This window comes from Balaenoptera physalus (assembly GCF_965194825.1).
Source record: "Balaenoptera physalus genome assembly, chromosome: 6".
Taxonomy (NCBI): Eukaryota; Metazoa; Chordata; class Mammalia; order Artiodactyla; family Balaenopteridae; genus Balaenoptera; species Balaenoptera physalus.
The window spans coordinates 67,109,179-67,132,542 of record NC_138885.1 but is presented as its reverse complement, the minus strand read 5'-3'; the positions used below and the strand labels follow the sequence as shown (position 1 = coordinate 67,132,542).

Here is a 23,364-nt window from a genome sequence, read left to right as displayed (position 1 = left end):
CAATTATACTCCAATAAAGATGTTTAAAAAAAAAAAGATTATGATAAAAAAAAAAGGAACAGTGAGGCTTCACGTGGAGGCACCATTGATCACTGGGCGTGCTGGGGGGTGACAGATTAAAGGGCAGTTTAGCATGATCCCTAGTAATACAAAGAGATGGGGGGGTGGGTAAGGATTAGAATATGCTTTCACAAATAGAGTACAGTATTCCCAGACGTTCACTGACAAGCATCAAACTGGTCATTTGGCAGGTGGGATGAATTGGCGGTGTGTTTGTGTGGTAAAGGGGCAGGAATTCAGGCTAGAATAATTCTATGGTATTGCTTTTGTGAATGCTCCTGGAAACTCACATAGTTAATTTGTAGGTGATTAGAGTGTTTCTTTTTCTTTTTTTGACATATATATATATTTTTTTATTGAGGTACATTGATTTACAATATAGTGTGTGTGTGTGTGTGTGTGTGTGTGTGTGAATGCTTACAGTATAAAGAGTAACAAAGGCCTATTTTTATGAAGAACATATTGTTTAATTATTTGGGGTTAATATTGATTGCATATCCATATGACGTGACGTGCTGTGGACCTCTAGTTCTCCTCTTCCCCCCAAAAAGAAGCAAAGGAGGACCTTAAATATAAGAACAGAGATGAAACCTTCAACTCAATAACTCTCCAAAGAAATCAAGTACTCTGTACAATTGAGATCCCATGGGTGTGCACAGTGGAACAAAGTGTATAAGCTCGTCTCACTTACAGTTGCATATTTCTAGCTAGAAGGCTTTGCCAGTATTCCACATATTACAGTAATTTCAATGTAGTTTACATTATCCTTGGATAAAAAAGTAAAGTGGTGACTGAGACAGTCTACCATTTGGTTATTTTGGGTTGTTTTTGTGGATTATTAAGCAAATAATCTACATATCACATCACACCATTCTGGTGATAATGCACTGATGATACCTGCTGAATTTAGTCTCAATCAATCTTTTTTTTAAAGTTAAACCTTTTAGCAAATATTTGCTGTTTTGTTTTACTGAATGAACCCATTTACTATTTTTTTTTACAACTTAGAAAAGTCCTATGAAACATTCAGTTAAAGCCGATAATGAGCACGATCACTTATTTTATCATACGACTTTATATACTTTAACTACAATATGCTTTCAACACACATTTATTGAACAGATTCTTTATGCCAGCCTTACACACACCTTATTCCTAAGATTTAAAAAAATGGGATCTAGAAGACTTTAAAAAATGGACTTAGAATGAAGAAAGACTTCTAGAAACGAGGCAAGAATTTCAGAGCTTCAGAACATTTATCACAAGGAAATCGATCACAGTCTAAAGGAGGTCCAGGTGCCGCCTTCCTTATGGAGGCTGAGTGTTCCTGACGGGTTCCCGTCACTGTGGCTGAAGCCTGAGAGGTACAGCCTCCTTCCTCCCATCGTGGGCCACACTGAGCATCTTTCCTTTGCCCTTGGAAAGGCTGGTCTAAGATGACTCTCAGCCAAGCTTTTTTTTTTTTTTTTGACTGTGTTGGGTCTTCATTGCTGTGTGCAGGCTTTCTCTGGTTGTGGTGAGCAGGGGCTACTCTTCGTTGCGGAGTGCAGGCTTCTCATTGCGGTGGCTTCCCTTGTTGCGGAGCGTAAGCTCTAGGCACGCGGGCTTCAGTAGTTGTGGCTCATGGGCTCTAGAGCGCAGGCTCAGTAGTTGTGGCGCACAGGCTTAGTTGCTCTGCGGCATGTGGGATCTTCCCGGACCAGGGCTCGAACCCGTGTCCCTTACAATTGGCAGGCAGATTCTTAACCATTGCGCCACCAGGGAAGTCCTCAGCCAAGCTTTTTAAGAAATATGATTGTCAAGGGGTTGATGACCTGGAAAGTAGATTCCACCAACATTGGTATATTTTAAAATTATCAAAAGATAAAAAATTATATATAAAAAGGAAAAGTTCTCGACCCTTCTCACATCATGGCACTGACAAAACCCGCAGTGTCTAAGCAACACAACAGGGGGTGGTGCTGTGAAATGTGGCCACATTAGATGTAGCAGTGTGGAGGCAGATGCTACGCTGAAGTCTCACAGGTCAAAATAATAATTGGGGATTTAGGATGCTTCCAGGGAGGGCTATACAAATCCTGGTCGAATATAATTTCAACTGTATACATAAGAAACAGGTTCAAAGTTTTCTCTCTACAAGAACTGGTGGACCATTGCCATCTCTTGGCCTCCCCAAGCACACTCATGGCCCCGGGGCGGGGGGTCAGGATGGTGGGATCTCTGTTTCAGCTCTGCCCCTGACTAGCTGTGTAACTCCCGCTAACCTATAGACTCTTTTTCATCATCTGTAAAATCATCAGATTGATGATTTTTAAGGCTCCTAGTGCTGAAACTGCACAATATAAGCCAAATGTTCTCCATAGGGCTGTGTATAAATTCAGTGAATTTTTTAAAAGGACAACATATGTCAGGTGGCCTTGGCATGTTCCTTGTTGATCTTCATAAAGGGTCCATCAAGAGGTCCCCAACTACCAAGAATACTCAACTGCAAAGGGATAGTCTCTTCCATTTTCCTAATGGTGCTGGGAAAACTGGATAGTCATGTGCAAAAGAATGAAATTGGACCCAAAATTACACCACTCACAAAAATTAACTCGAAATGGATTAAGGACTTAAATGTAAGAACGAAAACTGTAAAATTCCTAAAGAAAAACATAGGGGAGAAGCTCCTTGACATCAGTCTTGGCAATGACTTTTTGGATATGATAGCAAAAACATAAGCAACAAAAGCAAAAGTCAACAAATGGGACTACATCAAACTAAAAGGCTTCTCCACAGTGAAAGAAACAATCAAAAAGATGAAAAGGCAACCTATGGAATGGGAGAAAATGTTTGTAAACCATATGTCTGATAAGGGGTTAACATCCAAAATCTATAAGAAACTCACACAACTCAACAGCAAAAAATCCAAACAATCCCATGGGCAGAGGACTTGAATAGACATTTTCCCAAATGGCTAACAAGTACATGAAAATGTGCTCAATATCAGTAATCATCAGGGAAATGCAAATCAAAAACACAATAAGAGATCATCTCAGACCTGTCAGAACGGCTATCATCAAAATGTCTACAAATAACAAATGTTGGCAAGGATATGGAGAAAAGGAAACCCTCGTACACTGTTGGTGGGAATGTAAATTGGTGCAGCCACTATGGAGAACAGTATGGAGGTTCCTCAAAAAATTAAAAATAGAACTACCCCATGATCCAGCAATTTCATTTCTGGGTATATATCTGAAGGAGATGAAATCACTATTTTGAAGAGATATCTGCACTTCCATGTTCATTGCAGCATTATTTACAATAGCCAAGACATGGAGACAACCTAAGTTTCCATGACAGGTGAGTGGATGAACAAAATGTGGTGTGTATACACACCATGGGACACTACTCAGCCAAAGAAAAGAAGGAAATCCTGACATTTGAAACAACATGGATGGACCTTGAGGGTCCCTTGAGGGACCTTGAGGCTCACTTTCAGGAGCCACACTTAGCCTATGCTAAGTGAAATAAGTCAGACAGAAAAAGACAAATACCATATGACTGCACTTATATGTGGAATCTAAAAACCTCAAACTCATAGAAGCAGAGAGTAAAATGGGGGCTTCCAGGGGCTGAGGGGTGGGGAAATGGGGAGATGTTGGTCAAAAGGTACAAACTTTCAGTTATAAGATGAGTAAGTTCTGGGGATCTAATGTACAGCCTGGTGACTCTAGTTAACAATACTGTACTGTATACTTGAAAGTTGCTGTGAGAGTAGAGGTTTAAGGTTCTCACTATAGCAACAGCAACAAAATGGTAATTATGTGAGGCGAAGGATGGGTTAATTATCCTTATTATGACAATAATTTCACAATATATACGTGTATCAAATCATCACATTGTACACCTTAAACTTACACAACGTGACACATCAATTATATCTCAATAAAGCTGGGGGAAAAAAAGAGGTCTCCAGCTGCTGATCAAGCCTGGCCATGTTGTGCCCTGGACAGGTCTTCTCCTGTCCTCACTGGTGGCCCTCTAGGCAGAGGAAGGCTCTTCTCATCTGTGCCTGAAGAAGCCAAGCACCAAGTGGCTTTCACTAAAGGTTCGTTCTGAGAGAACGAGGATGGGGCCGGGGTGGTACCAGGCAGTGTGACTTCTGGGGCTAGCCTGATTTCCCGGCCCCATCCAGCCCTCCATTTCCATCGCAATGAGCTGGATCTTCACTGTTTGTGCTCAGGGTGATGTACTAGCTCGGATGCATTTGGCGCCTGCCAACTGTTGACATTTGTGAGGACTTGGTAATCCGATAGTTTAGTTTATCCTTTTCTTTTTTTTAAATAGTTTTTGTTTGTTTGTTTTAAATTTTATTTATTTATTTATTTTTGGCTGTGTTGGGTCTTCGTTTCTGTGCGAGGGCTTTCTCTAGTTGAGGCAAGCGGGGGCCACTCTTCATCGCGGTGCGCGGGCCTCTCACTATCGCGGCCTCTCTTGTTGCGGAGCACAGGCTCCAGACGCGCAGGCTCAGTAGTTGTGGCTCACGGGCCTAGTTGCTCCGCAGCATGTGGGATCTTCCCAGACCAGGGCTCGAACCCGTGTCCCCTGCATTGGCAGGCAGACTCTCAACCACTGCGCCACCAGGGAAGCCCTAGTTTATCCTTTTAAGTGGGGGAGCGGGAGACACCTAACTATATTTTCCAACAAAAACTAAAAACCACTCGCTCCCAGACATATGAAATGAAAACATGACATGTTTCTCCTTGAGCGCTCGCACCAGGCTCTGTGGCTCCAGATTCTTTTGTTTGGCTTGCTCTGTCTGCAGTCTTCCCCATTTCAGATGATGGCAACTTCATCTTCCAGTTACTCAGGCCAAGAGTTCTGGAGTCATCCCACATTAAACTGGCCAGGAAATCCTCTTGGCTCTACCTTCAGTCAATATCCAGAATCCAGCCTCTTCTCACCACTGCCACTGCTACCACCCAGCTCCAAGTCCCCAGCATCTCTTGGCTGGACACTTTCAGGAGCCTCCCAACTGTTTTCCCTGCTTCCGCTTATCCTTGACACAGCAGCCAGAGTGATCCTGTTAAAACCCAGGTCAGACTACATCACACCTCTGCTCAAGGCCCTTCTTGCCTGCCATCTCACTCCTGGTAAAAGTGAAAATTCTAACTGCACTCTACAGGGCCTAACAGGATCTGGCCCTGTGCTGACTCTCTGACCAGCCCTCCTACTCCTCTTACTCATCCTCTCCAGCCATACCAGGCTCCTTGTTCCTTAAGCAAGCGAGCCATACTCCTGCCCCAGGGCCCTTGCATTGACTGTTTATTCTGTCTGCAATGCTGTTTCCCCAGATCACTGTCGAGCTTGCTCCCTCATCTCCTTTGGGCCTTGACTTAATGTCACCTTCTCAGGGAGGCCTACCTGGTCTCCACTATCTAAAACTGCAAAGACCACTGATGTTGTCTGCGCTCCTTCCCGCTTCACATTCCTCCATCGTACTGACACTATCTAGCAAACTATGTATTTTTACTTATTTGATTTATTTTCTTTCCCCAGGAGAATGTAAGCTTCTTGGAGGCAGGGATTTTTTGCCTGATTTTTTCGCTGTGGTTTCCCCAGCTGCTAGGAGAGCGCCTGGCACTTAGTAGGTGCTCAGTTATGACTGGATGGTGCTGGGAACACTGCCCAAGGCCACCGGATACGAGACAGGAGTGCTCTCCCGCCCGAGGCCACACGTTCAGACCAGCTTCCTTCTCCTTGCAGAGAACATACGGAGTCCTCCCATGTCATCTTTCATCCGAACATTGAAATCGAGACTTTTTCTAGCATCATTGGCACAGCCTCGAGCACTGCTGATTCTCCAGAGGTTTTCATCTTGATGAGAAACATGGTAATGAGACTGTCAACCCCGAGTGACTCTGAGGCTTGAACAGCCGCTTTGGAGCTGGGCATTTTGCCTTCTAGAGCAGTGCTTCTCACCCTCTAATGCACACACGAATCACCTGGGCAACTTGTTAAAATGCGGATTCTGATTCAGTAAATGTGACTGCGGGCCAGAGTCTGCAACAAGTTCCTGGTGCTGCTGCTGAATTGGGGCTGCATCAGGAGCAGCCAGGTTCTAGTCACTTCTCCATGGGCACACGTTAGAGGGGGGCCCCACAAGTATTGTCTGTATTGGACTCCCCAAATCACCATGTAAAAAGGCCAGCGCTCTGGGGCTGGGTCTTGTTAAAGGCCGCCCGGGGCTTCCTGACTTTAGAAGCAGCACCTGGTCCAGGAAAGCCCGGTCTTGCTTAGGGCAGTGCCCATCGCCAGCCCTCTCCCTGCATTTCAGGGTCCTGGGCCCCTTCCAGGAAATCCTACACCTCATGTTTCCCCACCATCACCCTGCCAACTCTTTCACACAAACCAAGCTCGGCTTTTCAGTGAAAATATAGGCTATCAAGTCTCAACAACCTCAACTTCCTTCCTCTCCCCGAAACTCCAAATTATTTGACCTTCCCCGCTTTCCCTTCCATTTCAGGAAGAGGCATCAGTCGTCCAGGCTGAGCTTTCATCTCCTGCCTCCCACCCACCACGGTCTCGCCCCAGCACGAGGCAGTAGAGCCGAGTGGTTGGGGCTCTCTGGCGTCAGGCAGCAGGGATCTTATGGGCTGGACGACCTCAGCCAGGTTACTCACTATCTTTAAGCCTCACCTGACTCATCTGTAAAATGGGGATGAGGATGGTGTCTACTTCATGGGGTTGTGGGGATGAAAGGATTAATACAGGAAAACGTTTAGAACAAGGTTTGGCGAGTCAGATAAAAGTTCTTATTTTGTGCAGTGATCTCTTCCCGCATGTCTTCAGTCTTGGAGGGGAAGAACAATGAGAGGGACTGAATGTTGCCACTGTTACCTTGAAACTGGAAAGATTCTTTTTTTTTCCTTTTATAATCATTTTTGGCCACACTTCGCGACGCCCTCGGCAGTGAAAGCACGGAGTCCTAACCACTGGACCACCAGGGAGTTCCCTGAAGAGATTCTTTACAAGGTTCTCGGGTCTTTTGTTGGGAGGTGTCCTCAAGGTCACTAGTGGGTGATGGTCACTGGTGTTTGCTCCAGTCCATGCTGTCTTTTAAACCGAGTTGACTCCTCGGGGCCATCCACACCGTGGGCTCTTCAGCCCTGTCCACGAGGCAATTGTTCTGAACCTTCTTTCCTCTCCCCAAACCTTGCTCTAGGCTTCTTACTCAGTCCCTGCATCTTCCTGACCTTCTTGCCTTTGTTTCCTATTTTGGCCTCCATGCTAGTCCCTTAACCTTGATGACAGATTTTGGCTTTTCTAGTCTTGACCCTTGACACCCAAAGGACACTTATTCCCTGGTTTTCTGGCTCTTTGACTCCTGGTCACTCTGGGTTCCCTCGCCTACTGAGCCCTAGTCTGCACTGACCTCATGCCAAGATCGAGTGGACTGGCCAGCTCCTTTCGGCCCTGTTTCCTCAGGGAGGACTGGACCGTAGTGCATGATAATTAAGGTGATGTTGACTTATATTTGCTGAAACTTACTATTGTCTTGAGTGGTTTAAATGGATTGTGTCATTTTATTTTAACTGTAAATCTGCAAAGTTTTATCCTCATTTGGGAGGTGAGGGAAGTGAGGCTCAGTGAGGTTAAATTCAAAACCACTCATGTAGAGCATCAGAATATGCCACCCTGAAATATACCAATTTGGCAGAAGGATCCTCTTGAGCTGAAGGCAACTGAGAATCAACAGATGCAGGAAGAGTTCCTACCCTTCATTTATCTGCCTAACAGGAGGGCATAAGTTTTCCTTTAAGAACCCTAACCTGCCCCCACCACCAGGAGGGGAAGACCAAGATGGGGAGTCGATACCCAGATAAACTTGCAGACATAAAACTTACTAAGATAACTTATCTTCCATTGGTTCCCCTATATATACCTAGTCACTTCTCCATGATTTATCCTCCCTTGAAGCCCAAACCCTCTTTCCTTTGTTAAAATGGTATATATGCCTCTGAGTCTGATTGCTTTTTTGAGTTTCACTTCTTTTCTGTGAACTCCTATGCGTTTCAATATTAACAAAAGTTCTGTGCTCTTTCTCCTGTTAATCTGTTTTGTGTTAGTTTAATTCGCAGGCCCCTAGTTACTGAACTTAAGAGGGTATAAGAAACGTTTTTCCTCCTCAACCTGATAAATGTAATTCAGTTCATGGGCCCTGGGAAAAACTTCTTTTCCTTCAGTAGCACCTGTCTTCTCTCTCCCTTGCCCCTGCCTTAACCCAGACCCTCACCAGCTCATTCAACTCTTAATGCAGGAGCTTCCCAAAGGCTCAGTGTCCCCGCCCTCAGGCCCTTCTCCCTTGATCCACCCTCCACACCAGTACCAGGGAGCGTGCCGTAAGGCAGGTCTGAGCCTGCCTCACTCCTATGTGAAGCCCTTCAGTGGCTCTTCCTGTCAACAGGAGAAAGTCCCCATGCTTCCCCCATTCTTACCAGACTTCCTTTCTTGGAACATCCTGAGCTCCTTCGGCACATGCTTTCTCCTCTGCCCCGATTTTCTTCCCTCTAACTTGGCCTTCTGCACAGATGATCTATTGAGCTCACCTTTCCAGGCTCATCGTGAACAGCGCCTCCTCTGTTGGGCATCTCCCAGGGTGAGTTAGTCACTTCCTCCCGTCTGTTCCTTGTCTGCTCCTCTCCCAGCTCCCTTGTGCCATTGCATGTTAATGATCTGTTTACACACCTGTCTCCCCTCTGCACCCCCAGCCTGTGTGCTCCTTGAGGACAAGGACTGCAATGTACTCATTCTGTGCCCCTGACGCCCAGCCCAGAGGGCGGCAAGGGGCTGTGTAAACATTGAATAAGTGAGAGGCTGAAAACTGGCTTTCCTCTAAATGATAAAACAAATGGCTCTTTGATGTCCCAATTATACTAAGCTATTTTCTGTTAGAATTATAATATTTTAGAACTGGAAAGCACCTTAAAGTTTATCTACTCCAAACCTGTCATTCTAAAAGCCAAGGAAAGGATGCTTGGGAGTAGTGAGGTCACTTGCCTGCCATAATGACCTCCAACTCTCTGGTTCAGAGGCCTGTGTGTCAGTTTGTTATGGTGTCCAACACTGAGCAGAAAAGACACCTTTATACTGGCTCCTAGTATTGCTTGGCTATGTCTGTATGATGAAGGACACAGCCATTTCCACTAATAACAGGTGTTTGTGGTGTTTTCATTTAGTGTCCTGGGCGCTGCTGACATTGCTGAATTAGAACAATTCTAGAGAATTTATTTTTATGTGGAAAGATTATTAATGGCACCCTAAAATTATCAATGTAGCCTACTGTAAACGATGAGAAAACTCTTTAGTGTTTTATTTTATTGCTACAAAGACCTACTTGAATAAAAGAGAATGCTAGAAATGAAAAAAAGAAAGTTCAACTAATGTCACTACAGAATTATTCCTTTAATCAGAGAAATGCTAAAAATGAACTATATCAATTTATTTTTTTCAGATTTATTGAGGTATAACTTACAAACAAAAACTGTATATACTTAAGATGTACAACGTGATGTTTTGATATACGTATACATCATGAAATGATTACCACAATCAAGCTAATGAACATATCCACCACCTCACATAGTTACCATTTGTGTGTGTGTATGTGTAATGAGAACATTTAAGATCTAATCTCTCAGCACATTTCAAGTACTGTATACAGTGTTATTAGCTAGTCATCATGCTGTATATTAGATCTCCAGCACTTATTCGTATCTGAAACTGCATAATTGAAACTTTGTGTCCTTTGACCAGACATCTCCCCATTTCTCTGCCCCCTAGAATTATTCCTTTTCATGTTACATCGTAATTAATGATCCATACAATTATAATTGTATTTTGGGGAAACAAGGCCTCTGATATAAAATAATTTATAATAATTTAATCTCTGGCATCTTAAATGTCAAACGAGGGCAAAATCTTACCTGGCAAAGACTGTAGGGTCATGACTGCCACATAAATGGGGTGAGCATTTGTTATTTTGTTTGCTTAGCACTCCCGCTTCTGAGACTGTATTTCGGGAAGCTGCTGGTTTGATATATGATTTAAAAGAGAGTTGCATTTTTTAATTTGACCTCAACTGTCTGGCACTGTGCTTGTCACCAAGCGAGAAGTTGGCGCGAGTTGGGCCAGTCACAGCACCTGATTCCCTGGCAACAATGATTGGTCCGAGAATGCGCATGCGTCTTAAGCTAGACCAATCAGCGTCTTTCCTTGGCTTTTAGAAAAACAGAAGCCCGTAGGAAAGAGGAAGTGGTACTTTACCCTCCTGCCTGGATGCTGGGAAGATGGAACTGTGTGAACTGTAAGTGGCTCGGGTTGTAGCCGGGAGGTAAAGGTGATCTCAGGGAATGAAGGCAGGCAGCAGAGAGAAGCAGAGAGGAGGAGGACGAGTGGGCAGAGAGAGATCTTTGACAGTGTGAGAGGATCTGGCTCTCTTGCTCAGGAGGCACCCCTCTTCCTGTGGTCTGGTATCAGCCAATGGGATCTATTTTTTTTCTTTTTTGCTAGTTTGTGTTTTGAAGTTTTGCAACCAACTAACGCTTTGTTAGAACCAAACAGTCCTAACATGCAGATTTTGTTTTGCTTTGTTAGATAAACAAGTTAAGCAAATATGCCTTCTCTACCCTAGAATGTAGATTGCACTGTCTGCATGAGGCAGATATGTACAGGCAAGCTCTATTTTTTTCCTCTAAGTTCTCTCCTACTAAAATAATTCTTCTATATCATTTATGTAATAGGAAATTAGAAAAATAAAGTTTGAGAAATGTGTCGAGCCACCTGGCTAAGCTCATCCAACTGCCAAGCAGTCCAGTCTGCCAGACAGACTTTAATCTGGAAATTTTCTTTTAAAACTAACCAGTTTGATGCAAGCGTTTTTGTTGAAATGCTTTATAGATCAGAGAAGAACTGGCTCTCTCAAAAAGCAGCTTATTCATAGTAATTAACACCTTTGGGGAAAAAAATGTTTTTGTCTTGAGCACGTGACCAAAAGTAGTAATAGAACACTGAATAGGTACATTAATCAAATCAAATATAATCTTTTGTATTAAATTCTGGAAATTTGAAAGCAGGACAACTGAAATGGATTTTACACAGCATAGTGTAAATCATAGAGTTCTTGATGAAGGAGGGGACTTAAAAAAAGAAAATCTCCATGGCTTTGGTTCCTTTGAGATTTTTCCACAGGAGAGAGTTGGGGCCTGGTGAGCGGGCAAAAGAAAATGAAAAGAAAAAAATGATCGCAAGAGTTATAATGCTGGCACAATGTGAATGAACACCTGGGCATGATAGGGGCAAGGGAAAACACTTTTTCTCAAATACCGTCTACCAGCTTTTGAATTTATTCTTGCTGAAGTGTTCTTTCCACAAGCAAAAGGAAAAAAAGAGCAGAAAATGTGAAAATTTCTATCAAGTTATGCAGAGCTAAGGGCAAACCAGTATTTGCATCCCCTGACTCTCATATTTAAAACTTTATTCTGAATGCATAAGTATGTAGAAGGTTTATACAACTTGGAAGGTAAACAGGAATGGAGACATACACTGAATTTAAACTCCCTGTTTGCAACCCTTCCTTTGCCTGGAATTCAACAGATGCCTGATGGGATAGCTGGCAAGAGGCTTGGATGAAGTCACCGAGGGAACTGTTTGGCTAGTGACTCATGATTTAAGTTTGTTTAATTGTTTTGGCAAAGTCAGTATGTTGTTCATGGGTGGAAGTAGAAATAATGAGGATATTTGGGTTGATGCTGTTTCTGATTTTTTTGAAGGAGCTGCAGTAGAATGTTTTGGTCTTAAATAAACAGAAAGGAGATTAAGAGTCCAGGAAAGAAGATGTTGGGGGATGACATCCATTCCTTAACTAAAGGTTTTAATGAAAACTGGGTTCCTCCAGGAAAAGGAATTCAATCCCCTGGAAAACAATCTTGTAGAGGAAGTGGCAGACTTTTTGATAACTGTTTCATTTGTGAATATTAAAAATCCTTTTAACTGGACATTGTTAATAGAAGCTTGTACTTTTCTTGATAACAATTTCTATTATATACGTGTGTCTGTTTGTGGTGACACCTAACTTACCAATGTTCCTCAGTTATCTGCAACTTTGCCATGATTCAAAAAGTGAGAAAAAATTGGCTGAACGAGATGTCCCCAAGTCCATTAACTAAAGCCCTTGCACTTTATCCATAGATGTTCTTGTGATTTTCTTCTAGTGTCTTCTCGCTTGAGTAAAACACTAGTGTGCCACTGTCCATCTGCTTGCATGAACCAGACCTCTAATAATTATCCCAGGCTCCTTCCTTCATCTTAGCACACCCATCCAGGCCATGCCACATTGACCTTCTAAATAGTTCTCAAACTGTCTGCTCCCTTTCACCCATAGGAGTTCTTCATTTATTTTGTGCAATGGAGACTTTTGGCAGCCTGGTGAAGGCCACGGGCCCCTTTTCAGAATAAGACTGAAATTCATTAAATAAAGTACATAGGATTACAAAGGAAATTAATTATGTTAAACTGCAGTTATCAAAACATTAAAAAAATTGAATTATAATAAAATATGTGCTTCTTTATTAATGCATTGTATAATATGATCTAGTGGCAGGCCTGACAACTACAGTAATTTTCAAGTAGTGAGGAGCGTAAATGGTATCTTGATGTATCTGCAGCAGCTGTAATGTGATCTGAACACACCTGTGACTCCTCTTGGTTGCAGGGTCACAGATGCTGCTGATACTACTGTGGTTTATTATCTACAATCATCATGGAAGGAAATATTAAATTTCAAACAGAAGTTGGTGAAAGTAAAGAAGTGCTTGTTTTCCCACCCAAGTTCATAGATTTCTGTGGAGCCCAGGCCTTAGTCCAAGCCACTGGATGTACTGCCACAGTCTCCTATTGGATGTACACACTTGCCCACGTCCAAACCATCCTCCGTTCTGTGGCCAAGGTGGTGTTTCCAAAATGCAAAATTTGTTGTCACCTGTCCCCCACTCACTTGTACCTCAGCTGCCCACCATTGCTCTTAGACTAGAGACTGAAAGGCCTGGGTCTCGGCCATGGGGGTCCTGTGTCGTGGATTCTTTCTGTTCTCTTAGACCATAGGGGTTTTGCACACATGTTTCCCGCTGCTAGGAAAGCTCTCTAGGCTCTTCCTCACCGAGTCAGCACTTCCGGATTTCAGCTCAAGCACCACTTGCTCAAAGAAGCCTCCTCTGGCCTCCCTGACCAGTTCCGGGTTCTCCACTGCATTGGATTCTCTCATTCCTCAGAGGGGATGTTGCATTTATTTGTGCGATTCTCTGACTAATGTCTATCTGCACCCACCAGCTGTGGGTTCCACGAGAACAGGTTCTACACTATCCCCAGGATGGTGCCTGGCACATAGGAGACGCTCATTAAGTACTAGTAGGATGAAGAAATGAGTGAATGAACATTCCAACAAGCATTTAACATCAGAAGATGCAGTGGTGTCGTGGGGTATGGGTTGAGGAGGAAAGAAGAGTGTCAGAGGCAGACGACGCATGACAGCAGGGAGAAGTGATGACGGTCTCTCGTTCTCTCGCTTGAGGAGACGGAACTCCCCAAACAAGCAAAGACGTAACCAAAAACAGACACCTTCTCCCCGCCCCCCAGATTGAAGCCTTTCAGTGTAACCCAAAAAAAAGAGAGTTTTATGTACATTGACAGGCGCTGAGAGTACCGCTGTATTACAGGACAGAACATTAACTTTTTTTTTTTGAATTTTTGAATTTTATTTTATTTATTTTTTTATACAGCAGGTTCTTATTAGTTATCCATTTTATACATATTAGTGTATATACGTCAATCCCAATCTCCCAATTCATCACACCACAGAACATTAACTTTTGTTCTAAGGTCAACCCTAAATATTGAGAAAAGTTTAAATTACATTATTGCATTCACATATTAAAAAAGAAATGTCATAAAAATGATAAAAATCAAGACTTGCTTTCGAAAAGAAATGATTATTTGGAAAATAAACTAATACATGAGGTCAGATGACTATAGCGTGTGTGTATGTGTGTGTGTGTAATATACGTGTGTGTGTGTGTGTGTATGCATATACATACACATTTATTTATTTCCTGGAAATATATTCTTTGATCCCAGTATTTAGATATTAATTTCCTTATTAGATATAAAATATATTCCTTCAACAAAATAACTGAGAAGTAGAACATTCAGTGGGTTGATGATGTCAGTGCGGAATGATATTAATGAGGCCAATTTATGGGTAATTTTCTTACAAACTGAGTGATGACATTGTATTCTGTGACATAGATTTCACTCCCACCTCCAGCTAGACATGGTGCAAATGCAGGCCTAGGGGATTGGATACAAGTACATGGATGGATGGTATATATCCACCCTTGATATTTACAAAATGCCTAAGGTTGACTTGTATGACATAATTTTGAGTATCTGCCATGCTTAAGGCTTGACAGGTACTGGGATATGTGGAGATCCCATAACAGCATTGGATCTGTTTTCCTATATGATCAGATGCATTCTTACTGAGATTGGACTGTTGTATGGGGTCTCCTTTATGGGGAAAAAATTTACAAATAGTAGTCTTTGGCTGGCAAAAGGCAGAGCATTTTTTTTTTTAATAATTTTTTTTTAAAGGGATTTTTTTTTAAAATTTAATTAATTAATTATTTATTTATGGCTGTGTTGGGTCTTCGTTTCTGTGCGAGGGCTTTCTCTAGTTGCGGCAAGTGGGGGCCACTCTTCATCGTGGTGGGCGGGCCTCTCACTATCGCGGCCTCTCTTGTTGCCGAGCACAGGCTCCAGACGCGCAGGCTCAGTAATTGTGGCTCACGGGCCTAGTTGCTCCGCGGCATGTGGGATCTTCCCAGACCAGGGCTCGAACCCGTGTCCCCTGCATTGGCAGGCAGATTCTCAACCACTGCGTCACCAGGGAAGCCCCAGATATTGAAACAGAAGAAAATTCTTTTTCAAGTCAGAGTTCTATCATGTTGAAGAAATGACTGGAGAACAGATGAGGTCTCTTTCCTTAGGCATTAAACAAATAGAGGCAAGTATTTCACTTATTTATGGTGATTATAAACGACCAGGGCGAGAAAATTTTAAAGTCATTACTGCAAGGATAATATCATTCACTTTCAGTCCATTTCTGTGTTTTAGTGGGTGTGTAAAGCAACAGAACATGCAATTCATAGACAGTTCTTTTAATTAAAGAAGATGAAAGAGTTATTTGGGAGCTGTTTCTCTGAATGAAGAATATTGATATTTTCAACTGAATTCTGAATTGAGTTTCCAATAAATTGGAATGCAGGGATTTCTCTCCAACTATGTGGAATATTATAGTTATTGATGACCAATCATTTCAAGAGTGAAAAGGACTTGAACCAACTTTTGATGTGAGAGAAAGGAACCACTGTATTTCCATTTTAAGTGTTTATTCAGCTGTAGTTTGAGATGCATTAATAGATTTCAAAGTTAGAGTGTTGATATTATTAATTTATAGTGTAGTTGGCATTATTTAACCTGTGTAATAGCACCTCTGTCCTGTGCCAACTTCATTTCCACACCTAAGGTTTAGAAATGCCATTTCCCTTCAGTAATTATGAAGCTGGAAATGACTCTTTGCACCTGGTTCACAGTTCTTTTTGCTGTTCACAGTCTTCCATGAATATAAAACCCTGGGGTATGGTTGATTTGGGGGAATGTTTATTTCTGGTCCACACATCTTGAGGTAGGATGTGTAAACGGGCCTGCATTTTATAAAGATGCCTGAAGACTGTGAGGAGATTTGTGGTCCCTGCAGAAAAGGTATTATTATAAAGCGGCAGAAGAAAAATGGAAAATACAAAAACCCAAAGAAAATTCCCCCAACAGCACAACAAAAAGATTTTCTGTAGCCACGGAGAGCCCTTCAGTACCCAAATCCCACCTGAACAGCGGTGTTCATTCACATGCCTCATGAACAGCTAGCTGAGTGCAGAGCCAGCTCTAGATAAAATAGTGATGCAGGTCTCTGGTTTGGCTTCGGCTTGTTTAGCCTCCCAGGTCAGCACTGTCCTCCCCCCCACCCCGCCCCCCCAGGAGCTTCACTTCTACTCTTTTTCCATTTCAGGCACTGAGCATCTCTTTTGCTCTTTTAATCCTCATGTAGGTAGCAAAGCCTGCCCTCCAGGACCCAGGAGCACAGAACCCAGAGCCGTTGTTGCTAAGCCCAGAGACGCAGCAGAATCTGTAAGAATTTCAACAGACGCTGTAAGTTCACCTAATCAGCTGTGTACTTTGCTCATTTAGGCTATAATTTCACATACGCCCTTTCAGCTCACATAAAGCAAGAGAAATGATGGCTGGAGGTTGGACATGTAGGGACTGAGGCCATGAAGAGGGACGCAGAGATGAAACTTTGTGTGTCCTTGCTTGCTCATTTTTCTTAAAAATAGATTTCACAAAGAGTTTCTTCATTTTAATCTTATAGAACCAACACTTGGCTTTGTTGATCATCTCTATTTTTTTGTGTTTATTTTCCATTTCATTCATTTCTGCACTTATATTTTTATCAACTTTGTTTTTTTCGAATGTCCTAAGTTGGATGCTTAGCTCATTAATTTTTGGTTTTTAAATTATCTAACATAAGCATTTAAGGATATACATCTCTCTCTGTGTACTATTTTTGCTACATCCACAAGGTTTGATAGGTAGTGTTTTCATTATCATTAATTTCTGAGTATGTCTAAATTTCCATGACTTTTTCTTGAGTTATTAGAAATTTGTTCTTAAAAGTTTCAAATACGTATGTCCCCCCCGGCCCCCACTGTCTTTTTGTGATTGACTTCTGATCCCTCAGTATTGAATTGTTTTGTGGTCAGAGGGCAGGTTCTATTTGACATGGATTTTTTGAAATTTGTGGAGACTTGCTTGTTGGCCTAGAATTGTGGTCAGTTTTTATCAATGTCCCATGCGGATACTTGGGAAGAATGTACATTCTTTACTTGTTGGATCCAGGCTTCTATTTGCATCCAGTGAACTAAACCTAAAAATGATGTTGTTCAGATCAGCTATGTCTGTGCTGGCTCTTCTTCCTTTGCCCCTCCAGATGTTCTTTCTAAGTTTCCTCACCCTGCTTTGTGCTGCAGGAGGCTGGCCGTATGCACTAAATCAAGGACTCCTACCCCTGGCTTCCTTGGCTCAGCCAATGGGGAAGTGGGTAGGAGATTGGAAAGAGGTAGAGAGAAAGGTCAGAATATTAACTCATCCAGCTCCCTCCTTCTGGGGCATTTCAGCAAAGACTGCAGTCCTCTGAAGAAGGCCACCGAGCTTGTCAGGCACCATCTCCTTCAGCTACAGCTCTCACTGGTGTTGGTGACGGAGTCCTTTAGGCCTAGGTGGGGTAAGCTGCCCCTGTTGCTAGCCCTGGATGTGCTTCTGCATCTGTCCCTGGTTGGGGTTCCTTTACCTCACCCATACCTTGTGAATATTTAATTAAACTCTCTCTCTTCACCTTATCTGAGTGTGGCATCACTTTTCTGCTAAGATCTGACTGATGGAATCTCTGGACTCATTTTTGCTGTGTGACTTAACAATAACTGAGAGAGGTGGGATGAGACCTTCCATTATGACAGTGGACTTGCTAAGTTCTATGCTTTATATATTTGGGGGGGGCTATTTTTTAAAGTGTATACACGTTTAGATTTGTTCTATCTTCCTGGTGAAGTGAATCTTTTATCATGATATAGTGGCCTTCTCTATACTTTTTGGTCAGGATTCTTTACATTTTTAAGAATTATTGAGAACCCCAGAGATTTATGTTTATATGGGTTATATCTATCCATATTTACCGTGTTAGAAACTAAGAAAAGATTAATTATTTATTAATTCATTAAAAATACTAGTAATAAACTCATTACATGTGAACATAATATTTTAAAAATTAAAAAGTTCTGTTTTCTGAAACAAAAAAAAATTAGTGAGAAGAGTGGCATTGCTTTACATCTTTGTGAATCTCTTTAAATTCTGGTTTATTCAAAGATAACTGAATTCTCATTTCTGTTTCTGCATCTAATCTGTTGGGATATGTTGTTTTGGTTGACGTTGAAGTATATGAAAAAAAATCCAGCTTTATATAGATATGTCGTTGGAAAAGGAAGCAGCATTGTCACAGCCTTTTCAGACAATCATGGACATTCATCTTTGATGCTACTCTAAAACTCAACAAGGGGTGGTTCCTTAAAGGTTAGTTATAATATGAAATCTGAAAACAGATCAATGAACTTTTCATATTCTGTTAAAACTCATTGATCTGTCTTGTGCTTTGAATGGATCTCTTGCCCATGCATGACGTTGTGTTGTTTCTCATTGGTTGTTTGGGAAATATTGGTCCACTGAGCTATGCACGTCTTCTAAATGTTGACACATTCTGTTATACAGTATAAAAAACCCCCCACATTTGTGCTGTGCATTGAACATAATGAACTAATTCTAGCTTCCACTCTGCTTTCAATTCACTGTCCTTAGTTTTCTCACGTGTACAATGAGGGTGATGGATATGCTTTTCTCCCAGGGTGTCTTGGAGGAAGAAATGAAGTCATGGCAGTGAGGGCATTCTGTGAGTGCTCAGAGGCAATGGAAACAGCTGGAAGGATGGAAAGATTAGAAAATTGTGTGCTTATTGCCTTTTCTCAAAAACGTCTAGTTGTTAACATTTTAATAGAGTAAATGCAATGATTATATTATCATTAATATTCTTCTATTCATAAAGTAATTGATATAATATTCACTTTTTGCCATGGGGAATCAACAAAGTAGTTCACTTTCTTTTTAATTAATTAATTTTATTTTATTTATTTAGTAAATTTATTTATTTTGTTTTTGGCTGTGTTGTGTCCTGTTTGCTGCAAGTGGGCTTTCTCTAGTTGCAGAGAGCGGGCTTCTCACTGCGTGGCTTCTCTTGTTGCAGAGCACAGGCCCTAGGCGTGCGGGCTTCAGTAGTTGTGGCTCGCGGGCTCTAGAGCACAGGCTCAGTAGTTGTGGCACACGGGCTTAGTTGCTCCGCTGCATGTGGGATCCTCCCGGACCAGGGCACGAACCTGTGTCCCCTGCATTGGCAGGCAGATTCTTAACTGCTGCGCCACCAGGGAAACCCAGTAATTCACTTTCTGAGTGAACAAAGGAACACACTTGGCTCATTGATGTCTTTAGTTTTCTTCAATTAGCCTTTTCTGAGAAAGTCTACTTTCACTAATCAGGTTGACCTTTTCATTGTATGGATAAGGTAGCTGAGAATCTAAGAAGTTTGGTAACTTGCCCAGGGACCTATATCATGTGAAAGGCAGACTTAAGTCAATGCCTTCATTTTCTGACACCACTGTTTGCTTCATTATATTGTCTCTCAAAGTTCCATTGGTGGCATTTTGAATATCTTTAGAGGCAGGAAGAGAATGTATGTGTCTTATTTTTATTTTTTGATTTCCAGGTTTCTAAAATCCTATCATCTGTTCCACTGGTTCTTTCTGAATTCATGGCAACCTTTTGAATACTTGAATTTTTTGCCAGCACCCTTGGAGGTCAAAGAAAAAAAAAAAGAAAATTGAAAAATGTTTTAAACAGTTATCACATTATTTATTTGCCGACTCTTTTAGCACCAAATGCTGTTTGCATAGAGTTGTTAACTGGCTGGGCTACACTGTCTTGTAAATTCATAGGGGCAAAGGCCTAGTGAGTTGCGTTGAACATGGGATCTCTCTTCCAGGCTGGCTTGACATTACCCTACACCTGTTTCCTTCTACTGGCAGGAACTTGTACCAGACCCCAGGCTGCATACTGTGACCCATTCAGCTCAAGATTTTATCTGGCAGACATTGCCTGTGTGTGTTCTCATTTACAGCAAAAATACAGTTTACACTTTGATCGAACTTTGATGGCACCCCTGGCAGGGTTCAAGGTTCACCGGGGTACCACGCACACAGAGGAGAACAAGTGGGATGCAAGCGGTTGCCATAGTGAAAGCCCTAAGGATGTCAGGCCCTGCCTCACTGCCTCTGCCTCCCCCAACTCCTTTCCTAGGGATCATCATGAACTCCTTATACAATCGGTCCTACCCTGCCAGGAAGTATAGCGAAGGTTCAGTATTACCCCTCCTTCACTCCTTTGCTTATTCAGTGGGGCTTAGGATGGATTTTCTCTCTCCTTGTACCAACAGATACAATCAATTAGTCTCATTTGTTCTTAAGGCACATTTACTAACAGTCAACCCCTTGGCCCAAAGAAAGAATAGTCTGGTGTCCAAGTTGCCCTTGGATTATCTTCTCCTGCAACCCCCCAGCCCGCCTCCTCATCCCCAACCCCTTTGTATGACTCTGTTGGCCTCTTCTGAACCCTCATGTGGTATTTAAGGGCCTGATTTCTGACTTAATTTTGCTGGTGCTCCTCTTTAGGGTTGGAATCTTCCCTTGAGAGTAGGATGGGACAAGAGCATGGGGCTGGGTGGGGTAGCGGGAGTGGAATTGAGAATTTATCCTCACGTGTTGATTTATTTATAGAGAAGGTGTTGAAACCCATATTCCAGCCCCAATGAACTATTCTCTAGAATCATTCCCAGAAACACACACACACATAGACACACACACACACGTTGAGTTTTGCCCAAGGGGCAAACTCTTTAAAGGTATAAAGGATACAACTTGGGGCAAAAAAACACATTCTAAACTTTAGCCCTAAGACTGGACCCAAAATGAACATCCCTTCCCCCTAAAAGAGTAAACAAAAAAATGTCCCCCCAAAACATCAAATCAACAAAACAGGCTCACAAACAACTGGCAGGTTCATAGACTCATTTTTGTGGCTAATGATACAAATACCAACCAAATCTGACTGAATCTTGAGCCATTCATTTGGATGCAGAAAATCCTCTACAGCGTGAGAGAAACTGAAGATAAAATAGCCACCAAATTATCTGAAGAGAAAATGAGCCAAATGCCCAACCAAACACACAAAAAAATATGGAAAAGAAATGGCTGAATACACTGAGTTATGTAAGAGTCGGCGAAAGAATTCATAGGGTTTCTGGAAACACAATTTCATCAAGAGCTGAAGGAAAATGAAAAGGAAGACAGCAGGCGTAATTGCCGTGAGCAATCGTTTCCTGCTGAGACAGAAGAGTTTTACCATCAGCTCTGTGAGAATACATCCAGGCAAATACAGACAACATGGAAATAAATACTTCTCATAAAATCAGGATGGGAGGACAAAAGGGTACCCAGAGACATTCCTTGTATAGCAGAAAAGAGAGTGGGCAAAGGCCAGATAAGGTGATAATAGAAAAAGAGAAGTGAGAAAATTACATCTCTGTGGGCATCATTAGGGTGAATGAAGGAAAGCAGGCAAATGGAAGACGCTTAAAATGTAACAGAGCAAAGCATCCAGAACGCCACAGGTCAAATCCTGTTAGAGCAAATGGTGTCACAAAGAAAATCCCTTTACAACAAAAGAGGGAGGAGTGTAAGCGCCGGAGGGAAAGTGGCGGCTAGAAGTCAGGAGAATTGGGTCAGGATTCTGGTGCCTTCCCTGCCTGGCCCCGTTTCTGTGGGTCCACTCGCTAACCTTTCTGGTCTGTAACATCAAGGACTTAGCCCCGAGGAGTGATCTGTAACCTTTTGGCAACCTGACCCCTTTAAGAATCTGATGAAATTTATGTCTTCTTCCGAGACAGGTTTACATGGGCTTATACTAGATATTTCATACCATTTCCAGAGGGTCATGTATATTTTGAAAGGAGACACTGGACTTTAAGTTTAGTATTGTAACCTTGACTGGTCTCTTATAGCTCTTCCAGCTTGGAAAACCTATGTTCTATGATTTCCAGGTGGCTAAGTGTCTGTTATTTGGAATAGTACTTAACTTCGCACAACTCCAGCACAAGGCAGGTAGTTGGAGCTTGTGTAAAGAGTCCTACTCTTCAGCGTGAAATGCTGATGAGGAAGGCACTGCAGGGGTTATTAAGTTGGTTTACAATTTTCTAATCCACTCTCTATTTCAGCGAAATTTAACCTCCTGTCAGGGCGTGTCTTGGCTCAATCCTTTGTATTTTGATTTTCTCCTCTTCTTTGCCTTGCCCCATCCTCTCGCTTTCCTTTCTCTGAACTTTTCTCCTCATCCTCCTTTCTCTGACTTTTTTTATGAAGGGATGTAGTGATTAAAGCTAGTGCCTGGAAGGTGGACTTTAGAAAGAACTTTCCATGTGCCAGAGGTGGTGCAGGACAGAGAGAACTGTAAAGAAATGAGACACAATCTCTGCTCTCAAGGAATTTTTTTTAAAAATAAATTTATTTATTTTATTTATTTATTTTTGGCTGTGTTGGGTCTTCATTGCTGCACGCGGGCTTTCTCTAGTTGCGGCGAGTGGGGGCTACTCTTCCCTGCGGTGTGCGGGCTTCTCACTGCGGTGGCTTCTCTTGTTGCAGAGCATGGGCTCTAGGCGCGCGGGCTTCAGTAGTTGTGGCTCACAGGCTCAGTAGTTGTGGCTCGCGGGCTCTAAAGCGCAGGCTCAGTAGTTGTGGCACAGGGGCTTAGTTGCTCTGCGGCATGTGGGATCTTCCCGGCTCAAACCCATGTCCCCTGCATTGGCAGGTGGATTCTTAACCACTGCACCACCAGGGAAGTCCCAAGCAATTTTTTAACGTAGTTGGGAAGATATGAAGACATGAAAAGTGGAATAGTCATAAAGTGTGAGATTATAAGAGAGAAAATGACAGTCCAAGAAGTGTCTTCAAAAAGTATGCCTGGGCTTTCCTGGTGGCGCAGTTGTTGAGAATCTGCCTGCCAATGCAGGGGACACGGGCTTGAGCCCTGGTCTGGGAGGATCCCACGTGCCGCGGAGCAACTAGGTCCATGAGCCACAATCACTGAGCCTGCGCGTCCGGAGCCTGTGCTCCGCAACAAGAGAGGCCGCGACAGTGAGAGGCCCGCGCACTGCGATGAAGAGTGGCCCCCGCTTGCCGCAACTAGAGAAAGCCCTCGCACAGAAACGAAGACCCAACCCAGCCATAAATAATAAATAAATAAATAAATAATTAAAAAAAAAAAAAGTATGCCTGTCATGTGGAGGAACCTCGTGGGTCATTCATGCTATAGGTTTAAAGGAAGGCGAGTCAGTGGGGCTGGGAAGGCTTCATGGAAGAGGTCCATCTTGGTGTTGGGCAGGGGCCAGGCCTGGAAGGTTATGTATGGTTAGGATGGTTGGGAAAGTTCAGTGCAGAAGGAGGT

General features: G+C 42.6%; 1 long non-coding RNA gene across 1 annotated transcript in view; it reads left to right on the top strand.

Annotated features, from left to right (window-relative positions):
* The window catches only part of LOC309662593, a 162,844-nt gene extending 140,433 nt beyond the window's left edge, over positions 1 to 22,411 (top strand). The window contains exon 6 of the long non-coding RNA XR_014264780.1: positions 4,568 to 22,411. This is a non-coding gene — a long non-coding RNA (uncharacterized lncRNA). The remainder of the gene's footprint in view (positions 1 to 4,567) is intronic.
* Positions 22,412 to 23,364: the final 953 nt, after the last annotated feature.